A 13671-nucleotide genomic window follows, 5' to 3' on the forward strand; every position below is an offset into this window, starting at 1 on the left:
GCTTCCGTGGCTCAATGGTTAGCGCGTTTGGCTGTTAACGAATAGGTTGGTGGTTCGAGCCCACCATGGAGAGGTGTTGTAGGGTCTCAGATGTGAAGTAAAAAGTCAAGGTTTTTCCACAATACCTGACGAACATTTAATTTTTGGGCTTCCGTGGCGCAATGGTTAGCGCGTTCAGCTGCTTTTCAAAAGACTGGTGGTTTGAGTCCACCCGGGAGCGGTGTTGTGACGTCTCAGATATAACGTAAAATGTCAGAGTTTTTCCACAATACCTGACGAACATTTAAATTTGGGCTTCCGTGGCGCAATGGTTAGCACGTTCAGCTGTTAATCGAAAGGTTGGTGGTTCAAACCCACCCGGGAGAGGTGTTGTGGGGTCTCAGATGTAGCGTAAAAAGTCATAACTTTTCCACAATACCTGACAACCATTTAATTTCTGAGCTTCCGTGGCTCAATGGTTAGCACGTTCGGCTGTTAACGAATAGGTTGGTGGTTCGAGCCCATCCGGGAGCGGTGTTGAGACGTCTCAGATGTGAAGTAAAAAGTCAAGGTTTTTCCACAATACCTGACGACCATTTAATTTTTGGGCTTCCGTGGCGCAATGGTTAGCGCGTTCAGCTGCTATTAAAAAGACTGGTGTTTTGAGCCCTCCCGGGAGCGGTGTTGTGACGTCTCAGATGTGAAGTAAAAAGTCAAGGTTTTTCCACAATACCTGACGACCATTTAATTTTTGGGCTTCCGTGGCGCAATGGTTAGCGCGTTCAGCTGCTTTTCAAAAGACTGGTGGTTTGAGCCCACCCGGGAGCGGTGTTGTGACGTCTCAGATATAACGTAAAATGTCAGAGTTTTTCCACAATACCTGACGAACATTTAATTTTTGGGCTTCCGTGGCGCAATGGTTAGCACGTTCAGCTGTTAATCGAAAGGTTGGTGGTTCGAACCCACCCGGGAGAGGTGTTGTGGGGTCTCAGATGTAGCGTAAAAAGTCATAACTTTTCCACAATACCTGACAACCATTAAATTTCTGAGCTTCCGTGGCTCAATGGTTAGCGCGTTCGGCTGTTAACGAATGGTTGGTGGTTCGAGCCCATCCGGGAGCGGTGTTGTGACGTCTCAGATGTGAAGTAAATAGTCAAGGTTTTTCCACAATACCTGACGACCATTTAATTTTTGGGCTTCCGTGGCGCAATGGTTAGCGCGTTCAGCTGCTATTCAAAAGACTGGTGGTTTGAGCCCTCCCGGGAGCGGTGTTGTGACGTCTCAGATGTATCGTAAAATGTCTGAGTTTTTCCATAATACCTGACGAACATTTAATTTTTGGGCTTCCGTAGCGCAATGGTTAGCGCGTTCAGCTGCTTTTCAAAAGACTGGTGGTTTGAGCCCACCCGGGAGCGGTGTTGTGACGTCTCAGATATAACGTAAAATGTCAGAGTTTTTCCACAATACCTGACGAACATTTAAATTTGGGCTTCCGTGGCGCAATGGTTAGCACGTTCAGCTGTTAATCGAAAGGTTGGTGGTTCGAACCCACCCGGGAGAGGTGTTGTGGGGTCTCAGATGTAGCGTAAAAAGTCGTAAATTTTCTACAATACCTGACAACCATTTAATTTCTGAGCTTCCGTGGCTCAATGGTTAGCGCGTTCGGCTGTTAACGAATAGGTTGGTGGTTCGAGCCCATACGGGAGCGGTGTTGTGACGTCTCAGATGTGAAGTAAAAAGTCAAGGTTTTTCACAATACCTGACGACCATTTAATTTTTGGGCTTCCGTGGCGCAATGGTTAGCACGTTCAGCTGTTAATCGAAAGGTTGGTGGTTCGAGCCCACCCGGGAGAGGTGTTGTGGGGTCTCAGATGTAGCGTAAAAAGTCATAACTTTTCCACAATACCTGACAACCATTTAATTTCTGAGCTTCCGTGGCTCATTGGTTAGCACGTTCGGCTGTTAACGAATAGGTTGGTGGTTCGAGCCCATCCGGGAGCGGTGTTGTGACGTCTCAGATGTGAAGTAAAAAGTCAAGGTTTTTCCACAATACCTGACGACCTTTTAATTTTTGGGCTTCCGTGGCGCAATGGTTAGCGCGTTCAGCTGATATTCAAAAGACTGGTGGTTTGAGCCCTCCCGGGAGCGGTGTTGTGACGTCTCAGATGTAACGTAAAATGTCTGAGTTTTTCCATAATACCTGACGAACATTTAATTTTTGGGCTTCCGTAGCGCAATGGTTAGCGCGTTCAGCTTCTTTTCAAAAGACTGGTGGTTTGAGCCCACCCGGGAGCGGTGTTGTGACGTCTCAGATATAACGTAAAATGTCAGAGTTTTTCCACAATACCTGACGAACATTTAAATTTGGGCTTCCGTGGCGCAATGGTTAGCACGTTCAGCTGTTAATCGAAAGGTTGGTGGTTCGAACCCACCCGGGAGAGGTGTTGTGGGGTCTCAGATGTAGGGTAAAAAGTCATAACTTTTCCACAATACCTGACAACCATTTAATTTCTGAGCTTCCGTGGCTCAATGGTTAGCACGTTCGGCTGTTAACGAATAGGTTGGTGGTTCGAGCCCATCCGGGAGCGGTGTTGTGACGTCTCAGATGTGAAGTAAAAAGTCAAGGTTTTTCCACAATACCTGACGACCATTTAATTTTTGGGCTTCCGTGGCGCAATGGTTAGCGCGTTCAGCTGCTATTCAAAATACTGGTGTTTTGAACCCTCCCGGGAGCGGTGTTGTGACGTCTCAGATGTAACGTAAAATGTCAGAGTTTTTCCACAATGCCTGACGACCATTTAATTTTTGGGCTTCCGTGGCACAATGGTTAGCGCGTTCAGCTGCTATTCAAAAGACTGGTGTTTTGAACCCTCCCGGGAGCGGTGTTGTGACGTCTCAGATATAACGTAAAAAGTCAAGGTTTTTCCACAATACTTGACGACCATTTAATTTTTGGGCTTCCGTGGCACAATGTATAGCGCGTTCAGCTGCTATTCAAAAGACTGGTGTTTTGAGCCCTCCCGGGAGCGGTGTTGTGACGTCTCAGATGTAACGTAAAATGTCAGAGTTTTTCCACAATACCTGACGAACATTTAATTTTTGGGCTTCCGTGGCGCAATGGTTAGCACGGTCAGCTATTAATCGAAAGGTTGGTGGTTCGAGCCCACCCGGGAGAGGTGTTGTGGGGTCTCAGATTTAGCGTAAAAAGTCGTAACTTTTCTACAATACCTGACAACCATTTAATTTCTGAGCTTCCGTGGCTCAATGGTTAGCGCGTTCGGCTGTTAACGAATAGGTTGGTGGTTCGAGCCCATACGGGAGCGGTGTTGTGACGTCTCAGATGTGAAGTAAAAAGTCAAGGTTTTTCCACAATACCTGACGACCATTTAATTTTTGGGCTTCCGTGGCGCAATGGTTAGCACGTTCAGCTGTTAATCGAAAGGTTGGTGGTTCGAGCCCACCCGGGAGAGGTGTTGTGGGGTCTCAGATGTAGCGTAAAGGCTGGTTTTCACGGGACCGAAATTTGGCGCAAAATTCCGCTTTCTCGCACCGAAATTTCGCTTATCACCGCAGCGAGAGGTTTTCACAGAGCCGTTTTTTCGGCGAGCAATATTTTTTTCTCTCTCTTTTCTCTCGTCTGCTTTATTTTATTTTTTATTGAACTTCCATTTTTAGAGAATTCCGTATGTCTGGCCCGTTTTTTCCTCTCTTCTTTCAGTAGTCTGCTCTATGGTCTGCTTGATTATTTATTTATATTCCCAAAAATAAAATGGATAACAATAGCCAAGCATTAATTAGAGCCAATTTAGGAGTTATTAACCTTGCGGTTATAATATTGGCTACTCAGGTGTTAAATAGGAATAATCGCAAGTATAAAAAATCCATATGGGTGAGAAATATATTTCGAAAGAGAAAAGAACAAGGCTGTTTTTCTAATCTCATCAGAGAAATGAGGGAATCTTCTCGATAAAATCTTCATTGTTCACATCCTTTTTTAAAACTCTCAACTTCATCGCGGCCGCCATTTTATTTTACCAAAAAAAAAAACCCTAAAAGATCGAGAAACGACGTCAGAGTGACGTACGATCATACGGCCCTATTATTGGCTGCGACAATATTCGGCGGCCAAAAAGTAGAGCTCCAGTCTACTCCGGCGAAAAGAGACTTTTCGTTTCGGCGCGCCGAATTTTTTTCGGTGGCGGCAGGTTTTCGCCCGATTTCGCCCCGATTTTCGCCCCGTGAAAACCGGCTTTAAAAAGTCATAACTTTTCCACAATACCTGACAACCATTTAATTTCTGAGCTTCCGTGGCTCAATGGTTAGCACGTTCGGCTGTTAACGAATAGGTTGGTGGTTCGAGCCCATCCGGGAGCGGTGTTGTGACGTCTCAGATGTGAAGTAAAAAGTCAAGGTTTTTCCACAATACCTGACGACCATTTAATTTTTGGGCTTCCGTGGCGCAATGGTTAGTGCGTTCAGCTGCTATTCAAAATACTGGTGTTTTGAACCCTCCCGGGAGCGGTGTTGTGACGTCTCAGATGTAACGTAAAATGTCAGAGTTTTTCCACAATGCCTGACGACCATTTAATTTTTGGGCTTCCGTGGCACAATGGTTAGCGCGTTCAGCTGCTATTCAAAAGACTGGTGTTTTGAACCCTCCCGGGAGCGGTGTTGTGACGTCTCAGATGTAACGTAAAAAGTCAAGGTTTTTCCACAATACTTGACGACCATTTAATTTTTGGGCTTCCGTGGCGCAATGGTTAGCGCGTTCAGCTGCTATTCAAAAGACTTGTGTTTTGAGCCCTCCCGGGAGCGGTGTTGTGACGTCTCAGATGTGAAGTAAAAAGTCAAGGTTTTTCACAATACCTGACGACCATTTAATTTTTGGGCTTCCGTGGCGCAATGGTTAGCACGTTCAGCTGTTAATCGAAAGGTTGGTGGTTCGAGCCCACCCGGGAGAGGTGTTGTGGGGTCTCAGATGTAGCGTAAAAAGTCATAACTTTTCCACAATACCTGACAACCATTTAATTTCTGAGCTTCCGTGGCTCATTGGTTAGCACGTTCGGCTGTTAACGAATAGGTTGGTGGTTCGAGCCCATCCGGGAGCGGTGTTGTGACGTCTCAGATGTGAAGTAAAAAGTCAAGGTTTTTCCACAATACCTGACGACCATTTAATTTTTGGGCTTCCGTGGCGCAATGTTTAGCGCGTTCAGCTGCTATTCAAAATACTGGTGTTTTGAACCCTCCCGGGAGCGGTGTTGTGACGTCTCAGATGTAACGTAAAATGTCAGAGTTTTTCCACAATGCCTGACGACCATTTAATTTTTGGGCTTCCGTGGCGCAATGGTTAGCGCGTTCAGCTGCTATTCAAAAGACTGGTGTTTTGAACCCTCCCGGGAGCGGTGTTGTGACGCCTCAGATGTAACGTAAAAAGTCAAGGTTTTTCCACAATACTTGACGACCATTTAATTTTTGGGCTTCCGTGGCGCAATGGTTAGCGCGTTCAGCTGCTATTCAAAAGACTTGTGTTTTGAGCCCTCCCGGGAGCGGTGTTGTGACGTCTCAGATGTGAAGTAAAAAGTCAAGGTTTTTCACAATACCTGACGACCATTTAATTTTTGGGCTTCCGTGGTGCAATGGTTAGCTCGTTCAGCTGCTATTCAAAAGACTGGTGGTTTGAGCCCTCCCGGGAGCGGTGTTGTGACGTCTCAGATATAACGTAAAATGTCAGAGTTTTTCCACAATACCTAACGAACATTTAATTTTTGGGCTTCCGTGGCGCAATGGTTAGCGCGTTCAGCTGCTATTCAAAAGACTTGTGTTTTGAGCCCTCCCGGGAGCGGTGTTGTGACGTCTCAGATGTGAAATAAAAAGTCATGGTTTTTCTCAATACCTGACGACCATTTAATTTTTGGGCTTCCGTGGCGCAATGGTTAGCACGTTCAGCTGTTAATCGAAAGGTTGGTGGTTCGAGCTCACCCGGGAGAGGTGTTGTGGGGTCTCAGATGTAGCGTAAAAAGTCATAACTTTTCCACAATACCTGACAACCATTTAATTTCTGAGCTTCCGTGGGTCAATGGTTAGCACGTTCGGCTGTTAACGAATAGGTTGGTGGTTCGAGCCCATCCGGGAGCGGTGTTGTGACGTCTCAGATGTGAAGTAAAAAGTCAATGTTTTTCCACAATACCTGACGACCATTTAATTTTTGGGCTTCCGTGGTGCAATGGTTAGCGCGTTCAGCTGCTATTCAAAAGACTGGTGGTTTGAGCCCTCCCGGGAGCGGTGTTGTGACGTCTCAGATATAACGTAAAATGTCAGAGTTTTTCCACAATACCTGACGAACATTTAATTTTTGGGCTTCCGTGGCGCAATGGTTAGCACGTTCAGCTGTTAATCGAAAGGTTGGTGGTTCGAGCCCACCCGGGAGAGGTGTTGTGGGGTCTCAGATGTAGCGTAAAAAGTCATAACTTTTCCACAATACCTGACAACCATTTAATTTCTGAGCTTCCGTGGCTCAATGGTTAGCGCGTTCAGCTGCAATTCAAAAGACTGGTGTTTTGAACCCTCCTGGGAGCAGTGTTGTGACGTCTCAGATGTAACGTAAAAAGTCAAGGTTTTTCCACAATACCTGACGACCATTTAATTTTTGGGCTTCCGTGGTGCAATGGTTAGCGCGTTCAGCTGCTATTCAAAAGACTGGTGGTTTGAGCCCTCCCGGGAGCGGTGTTGTGACGTCTCAGATATAACGTAAAATGTCAGAGTTTTTCCACAATACCTGACGAACATTTAATTTTTGGGCTTCCGTGGCGCAATGGTTAGCACGTTCAGCTGTTAATCGAAAGGTTGGTGGTTCGAGCCCACCCGGGAGAGGTGTTGTGGGGTCTCAGATGTAGCGTAAAAAGTCATAACTTTTCCACAATACCTGACAACCATTTAATTTCTGAGCTTCCGTGGCTCAATGGTTAGCACGTTCGGCTGTTAACGAATAGGTTGGTGGTTCGAGCCCATCCGGGAGCGGTGTTGTGACGTCGCAGATGTGAAGTAAAAAGTCAAGGTTTTTCCACAATACCTGACGACCATTTAATTTTTGGGCTTCCGTGGCGCAATGGTTAGCGCGTTCAGCTGCTATTCAAAATACTGGTGTTTTGAACCCTCCCGGGAGCGGTGTTGTGACGTCTCAGATGTGACGTAAAATGTCAGAGTTTTTCCACAATACTTGACGACCATTTAATTTTTGGGCTTCCGTGGCGCAATGGTTAGCACGTTCAGCTGCTATTCAAAAGACTGGTGGTTTGAGCCCTCCCGGGAGCGGTGCTGTGGCGTCTCAGATGTAACGTAAAATGTCAGAGTTTTTCCACAATACCTGACGAACATTTAATTTTTGGGCTTCCGTGGCGCAATGGTTAGCGCTTTCAGCTGTTACCCGAAAGGTTGGTGGTTCGAGCCCACCCGGGAGAGGTGTTGCGGGGTCTCAGATGTAGCGTAAAAAGTCATAACTTTTCCACAATACCTGACAATCATTTAATTTCTGAGCTTCCGTGGCTCAATGGTTAGCGCGTTTGGCTGTTAACGAATAGGTTGGTGGTTCGAGCCCACCCTGGAGAGATGTTGTAGGGTCTCAGATGTGAAGTAAAAAGTCAAGGTTTTTCCACAATACCTGACGACCATTTAATTTTTGGGCTTCCGTGGCGCAATGGTTAGCGCGTTCAGCTGCTATTCAAAAGACTGGTGGTTCGAGCCCACCCGGGAGAGGTGTTGTGGGGTCTCAGATGTAGCGTAAAAAGTCGTAACTTTTCCACAATACCTGACAACCATTTAATTTCTGAGCTTCCGTGGATCAATGGTTAGCGCGTTCGGCTGTTAACGAATAGGTTGGTGGTTCGAGCCCATCCGGGAGCGGTGTTGTGACGTCTCAGTTGTGAAGTAAAAAGTCAAGGTTTTTCCACAATACCTGACGACCATTTAATTTTTGGGCTTCCGTGGCGCAATGGTTAGCGCGTTCAGCTGCTATTCAAAAGACTGGTGTTTTGAGCCCTCCCGGGAGCGGTGTTGTGACGTCTCAGATGTGAAGTAAAAAGTCAAGGTTTTTCCACAATACCTGACGACCATTTAATTTTTGGGCTTCCGTGGCGCAATGGTTAGCGCGTTCAGCTGCTTTTCAAAAGACTGGTGGTTTGAGCCCTCCCGGGAGCGGTGTTGTGAAGTCTCAGATATAACGTAAAATGTCGGAGTTTTTCTACAATACCTGACGACCATTTAATTTTTGGGCTTCCGTGGCGCAATGGTTAGCGCGTTCAGCTGCTATTCAAAATACTGGTGTTTTGAACCCTCCCGGGAGCGGTTTCGTGACGTCTCAGATGTAACGTAAAATGTCAGAGTTTTTCCACAATACCTGACGAACATTTAATTTTTGGGCTTCCGTGGCGCAATGGTTAGCGCTTTCAGCTGTTAACCGAAAGGTTGGTGGTTCGGGCCCACCCGGGAGAGGTGTTGTGGGGTCTCAGATGTAGCGTAAAAAGTCATAACTTTTTCACAATACCTGACAACCATTTAATTTCTGAGTTTCCGTGGCTCAATGGTTAGCGCGTTTGGCTGTTAACGAATAGGTTGATGGTTCGAGCCCACCCTGGAGAGATGTTGTAGGGTCTCAGATGTGAAGTAAAAAGTCAAGGTTTTTCCACAATACCTGACGACCATTTAATTTTTGGGCTTCCGTGGCGCAATGGTTAGCGCGTTCAGCTGCTATTCAAAAGACTGGTGGTTTGAGCCCTCCCGGGAGCGGTGTTGTGACGTCTCAGATGTAACGTAAAATGTCTGAGTTTTTCCACAATACCTGACGAACATTTAATTTTCGGGCTTCCGTGGCGCAATGGTTAGCACGTTCAGCTGTTAATCGAAAGGTTGGTGGTTCGAGCCCACCCGGGAGAGGTGTTGTGGGGTCTCAGATGTAGCGTAAAAAGTCGTAACTTTTCCACAATACCTGACAACCATCTAATTTCTGAGCTTCCGTGGATCAATGGTTAGCGCGTTCGGCTGTTAACGAATAGGTTGGTGGTTCGAGCCCATCCGGGAGCGGTGTTGTGACGTCTCAGTTGTGAAGTAAAAAGTCAAGGTTTTTCCACAATACCTGACGACCATTTAATTTTTGGGCTTCCGTGGCGCAATGGTTAGCGCGTTCAGCTGCTATTCAAAAGACTGGTGTTTTGAGCCCTCCCGGGAGCAGTGTTGTGACGTCTCAGATATGAAGTAAAAAGTCAAGGTTTTTCCACAACACCTGACGACCATTTAATTTTTGGGCTTCCGTGGCGCAATGGTTAGCGCGTTCAGCTGCTTTTCAAAAGACTGGTGGTTTGAGCCCACCCGGGAGCGGTGTTGTGACGTCTCAGATATAACGTAAAATGTCAGAGTTTTTCCACAATACCTGACGAACATTTAATTTTTGGGCTTCCGTGGCGCAATGGTTAGCACGTTCAGCTGTTAATCGAAAGGTTGGTGGTTCGAGCCCACCCGGGAGAGGTGTTGTGGCGCCTCAGATGTGGTGTAAAAAGTCGTTTACTTTTCCACAATACCTGACAACCATTTAATTTCTGAGCTTCCGTGGATCAATGGTTAGCGTTCGGCTGTTAACGAATAGGTTGGTGGTTCGAGCCCATCCGGGAGCGGTGTTGTGACGTCTCAGTTGTGAAGTAAAAAGTCAAGGTTTTTCCACAATACCTGACGACCATTTAATTTTTGGGCTTTCCTTGGCGCAATGGTTAGCGTGTTCAGCTGCTATTCAAAAGACTGGTATTTTGAGCCCTCCCGGGAGCGGTGTTGTGACGTCTCAGATGTGAAGTAAAAAGTCAAGGTTTTTCCACAATACCTGACGACCATTTAATTTTTGGGCTTCCGTGGCGCAATGGTAAGCGCGTTCAGCTGCTTTTCAAAAGACTGGTGTTTTGAGCCCACCCGGGAGCGGTGTTGTGACGTCTCAGATATAACGTAAAATGTCAGAGTTTTTCCGAAATACCTGACGAACATTTAATTTTTGGGCTTCCGTGGTGCAATGGTTTGCACGTTAAGCTGTTAATCGAACCCTCCCGGGAGCGGTGTTGTGACGTCTCAGATATAACGTAAAAAGTCAAAGCTTTTCCACAATACCTGAAGAACATTTAATTTTCGGGCTTCAGTGGCGCAATGGTTAGCGCGTTCGGCTGTTAACCGAAAGGTTGGTGGTTCTAGCCCACCCGGGAGAGGTGAAGTAGGGTCTCAGATGTAACGTAAAAAGTCATAACTTTTCCACAATACCTGACAACCATTTAATTTCTGAACTTCCGTGGCTCAAGGGTTAGCGCGTTCGGCTGTTAACCAATATTTTGGTGGTTCGAGCGCATCCGGGAGCGGTGTTATGAGGTCTCAGATGTGACGTAAAAAGTCAAGGTTTTTCCACAATACCTGACGACCATTTAATTTTTGGGCTTCTGTGGTGCAATGGTTAGCGCGTTCGGCGGTTAACCAATATTTTGGTGGTTCGAGCCCACCCGGAAGCGGTGTTGTGACGTCTCAGATGTAACGTAAAATGCCAGAGTTTTTCCACAATACCTGACGAACGCTTAATTTTTGGGCTTCCGTGGCGCAATGGAAAGCGCGTTGAGCTGTTAATCGAAAGGTTGGTGGCTCGAGCCCACCGGAGAGAGGTGTTGTGGGGTCTCAGATGTAGCGTAAAAAGTCAAAACTTTCCCACAATACGTGACAACCATTTAATTTCTGAACTTCCGTGGCTCAATGGTTAGCGCGTTCGGCTGTTAACCGAAAGGTTGGTGGTTCGAGCCCACCCGGGAGGGGTGTGGTGGGGTCTCAGATGTAGCATAAAAGTCAAAACTTTTCCACAACTCGTGACAACCATGTAATTTCTGAGCTTCCGTGACTCAATGGTTAGCGCGTTCGGCGGTTAACCAATAGGTTGGTGGTTCGAGCCCACCCGGGAGCGGTGTTGTGGGGTCTCAAATGTAATGTAAAAAGCCAAAGTTTTTCCACAATACCTGACGACCATTTAATTTTTGGGCTTCCGTGGCGCAATGGTTAGCGCGTTCGGCTGTTAACCGAAAGGTTGGTTGTTCGAGCCCACCCTGGAGAGGTGTTGTAGGGTCTCAGATGTAACGTAAAAAGTCATAACTTTTCCACAATACCTGACAACCATTTAAGTTCTGAGCTTCCGTGGCTCAATGGTTAGCGCGTTCGGCTGTTAAGCAATAGGTTGGTGGTTCGAGCCCATCCGGGAGCGGTGTTGTGACGTCTCAGATGAGACATAAAAAGTCAAGGTTTTTCCACAATACCTGACGACCATTTAATTTTTGGGCTTCCGTGGCGCAATGGTTAGCGCGTTCAGCTGCTATTAAAAAGACTGGTGGTTTGAGCCCTCCCGGGAGCGGTGTTGTGACGTCTCAGATGTAACGTAAAATGCCAGAGTTTTTCCACAATACCTGACGAACGCTTAATTTTTGGGCTTCCGTGGCGCAATGGTAAGCGCGTTGAGCTGTTAATCGAAAGGTTGGTGGTTCGAGCCCACCCGGGAGAGGTGTTGTGGGGTCTCAGATGTAGCGTAAAAAGTCAAAACTTTTCCACAATTCGTGACAACCATTTAATTTCTGAGCTTCCGTGGCTCAATGGTTAGCGCGTTCGGCGGTTAACCAATAGGTTGGTGGTTCGAGCCCACCCGGGAGCGGTGTTGTGGGGTCTCAAATGTAATGTAGAAAGTCAAAGTTTTTCCACAATACCTGACGACCATTTAATTTTTGGGCTTCCGTGGCGCAATGGTTAGCGCGTTCGGCTGTTAACCGAAAGGTTGGTTGTTCGAGCCCACCCTGGAGAGGTTTTGTAGGGTCTCAGATGTAACGTAAAAAGTCATAACTTTTCCACAATACCTGACAACCATTTAATATCTGAGCTTCCGTGGCTCAATGGTTAGCGCGTTCGGCTGTTAAGCAATAGGTTGGTGGTTCGAGCCCATCCGGGAGCGGTGTTGTGACGTCTCAGATGAGACGTAAAAAGTCAAGGTTTTTCCACAATACCTGACGAACGCTTAATTTTTGGGCTTCCGTGGCGCAATGGTAAGCGCGTTGAGCTGTTAATCGAAAGGTTGGTGGTTCGAGCCCACCCGGGAGAGGTGTTGTGGGGTCTCAGATGTAGCGTAAAAAGTCAAAAATTTTCCACAATTCGTGACAACCATTTAATTTCTGAGCTTCCGTGGCTCAATGGTTAGCGCGTTCGGCGGTTAACCAATAGGTTGGTGGTTCGAGCCCATCCGCGAGCGGTGTTGTGACGTCTCAGATGTGAAGTAAAAAGTCAAGGTTTTTCCACAATACCTGACGACCATTTAATTTTTGGGCTTCCGTGGCGCAATGGTTAGCGCGTTCGGCTGTTAACCGAAAGGTTGGTTGTTCGAGCCCACCCTGGAGAGGTGTTGTAGGGTCTCAGATGTAACGTAAAAAGTCATAACTTTTCCACAATACCTGACAACCATTTAATTTTGAGCTTCCGTGGCTCAATGGTTAGCGCGTTCGGCTGTAAACCAATAGGTTGGTGGTTCGAGCCCATCCGGGAGCGGTGTTGTGACGTCTCAGATGAGACGTAAAAAGTCAAGGTTTTTCCACAATACCTGACGACCATTTAATTTTTGGGCTTCCGTGGCGCAATGGTTAGCGCGTTCGGCTGTTAATCGAAAGGTTGGTTGTTCGAGCCCACCCTGGAGAGGTTTTGTAGGGTCTCAGATGTAACGTAAAAAGTCATAACTTTTCCACAATACCTGACAACCAGTTAACTTCTGAGCTTCCGTGGCTCAATGGTTAGCGCGTTCGGCTGTTAAGCAATAGGTTGGTGGTTCGAGCCCATCCGGGAGCGGAGATGTGACGTCTCAGATGAGACGTAAAAAGTCAAGGTTTTTCCACAATACCTGACGACCATTTAATTTTTGGGCTTCCGTGGCGCAATGGGTAGCGCGTTCAGCTGCTATTCAAAAGACTGGTGGTTTGAGCCCTCCCGGGAGCGGTGTTGTGACGTCTCAGATATAACGTAAAATGTCAGAGTTTTTCCACAATACCTGACGAATGCTTAATTTTTGGGCTTCCGTGGCGCAATGGTTAGCACGTTCAGCTGTTAATCGAAACGTTGGTGGTTCGAGCTCACCCGGGAGAGGTGTTGTGGGGTCTCAGATGTAGCGTAAAAAGTCAAAACTTTTCCACAATACGTGACAACCATTTAATTTCTGAACTTCCGTGGCTCAATGGTTAGCGCGTTCGGCGGTTAACCAATAGGTTGGTGGTTCGAGCCCACCCGGGAGCGGTGTTGTGGGGTCTCAAATGTAATGTAAAAAGCCAAAGTTTTTCCACAATACCTGACGACCATTTAATTTTTGGGCTTCCGTGGCGCAATGGTTAGCGCGTTCGGCTGTTAACCGAAAGGTTGGTTGTTCGAGCCCACCCTGGAGAGGTGTTGTAGGGTCTCAGATGTAACGTAAAAAGTCATAACTTTTCCACAATACCTGACAACCATTTAAGTTCTGAGTTCCGTGGCTCAATCGTTAGCGCGTTCGGCTGTTAAGCAATAGGTTGGTGGTTCGAGCCCATCCGGGAGCGGTGTTGTGACGTCTCAGATGAGACATAAAAAGTCAAGGTTTTTCCACAATACCTGACGACCATTTAATTTTTGGGCTTC

The 13671-nt window shown here is 46.8% G+C and overlaps 1 non-coding gene across 1 annotated transcript; it reads left to right on the forward strand.

Moving 5' to 3' along the window:
- Positions 1-12491: 12491 nt before the first annotated feature.
- On the forward strand, positions 12492-12564 carry TRNAY-GUA (transfer RNA tyrosine (anticodon GUA)). Its single transcript has one exon. It is a non-coding gene; the product is annotated as a tRNA-Tyr (tRNA).
- The last annotated feature ends 1107 nt before the right edge of the window (positions 12565-13671 follow it).

The sequence above is a fragment of the Phalangium opilio genome, unplaced genomic scaffold (assembly GCF_054372755.1).
Source record: "Phalangium opilio isolate 3A_F unplaced genomic scaffold, DU_Popi_V2 ptg000054l_1, whole genome shotgun sequence".
Classification (NCBI taxonomy): Eukaryota; Metazoa; Arthropoda; class Arachnida; order Opiliones; family Phalangiidae; genus Phalangium; species Phalangium opilio.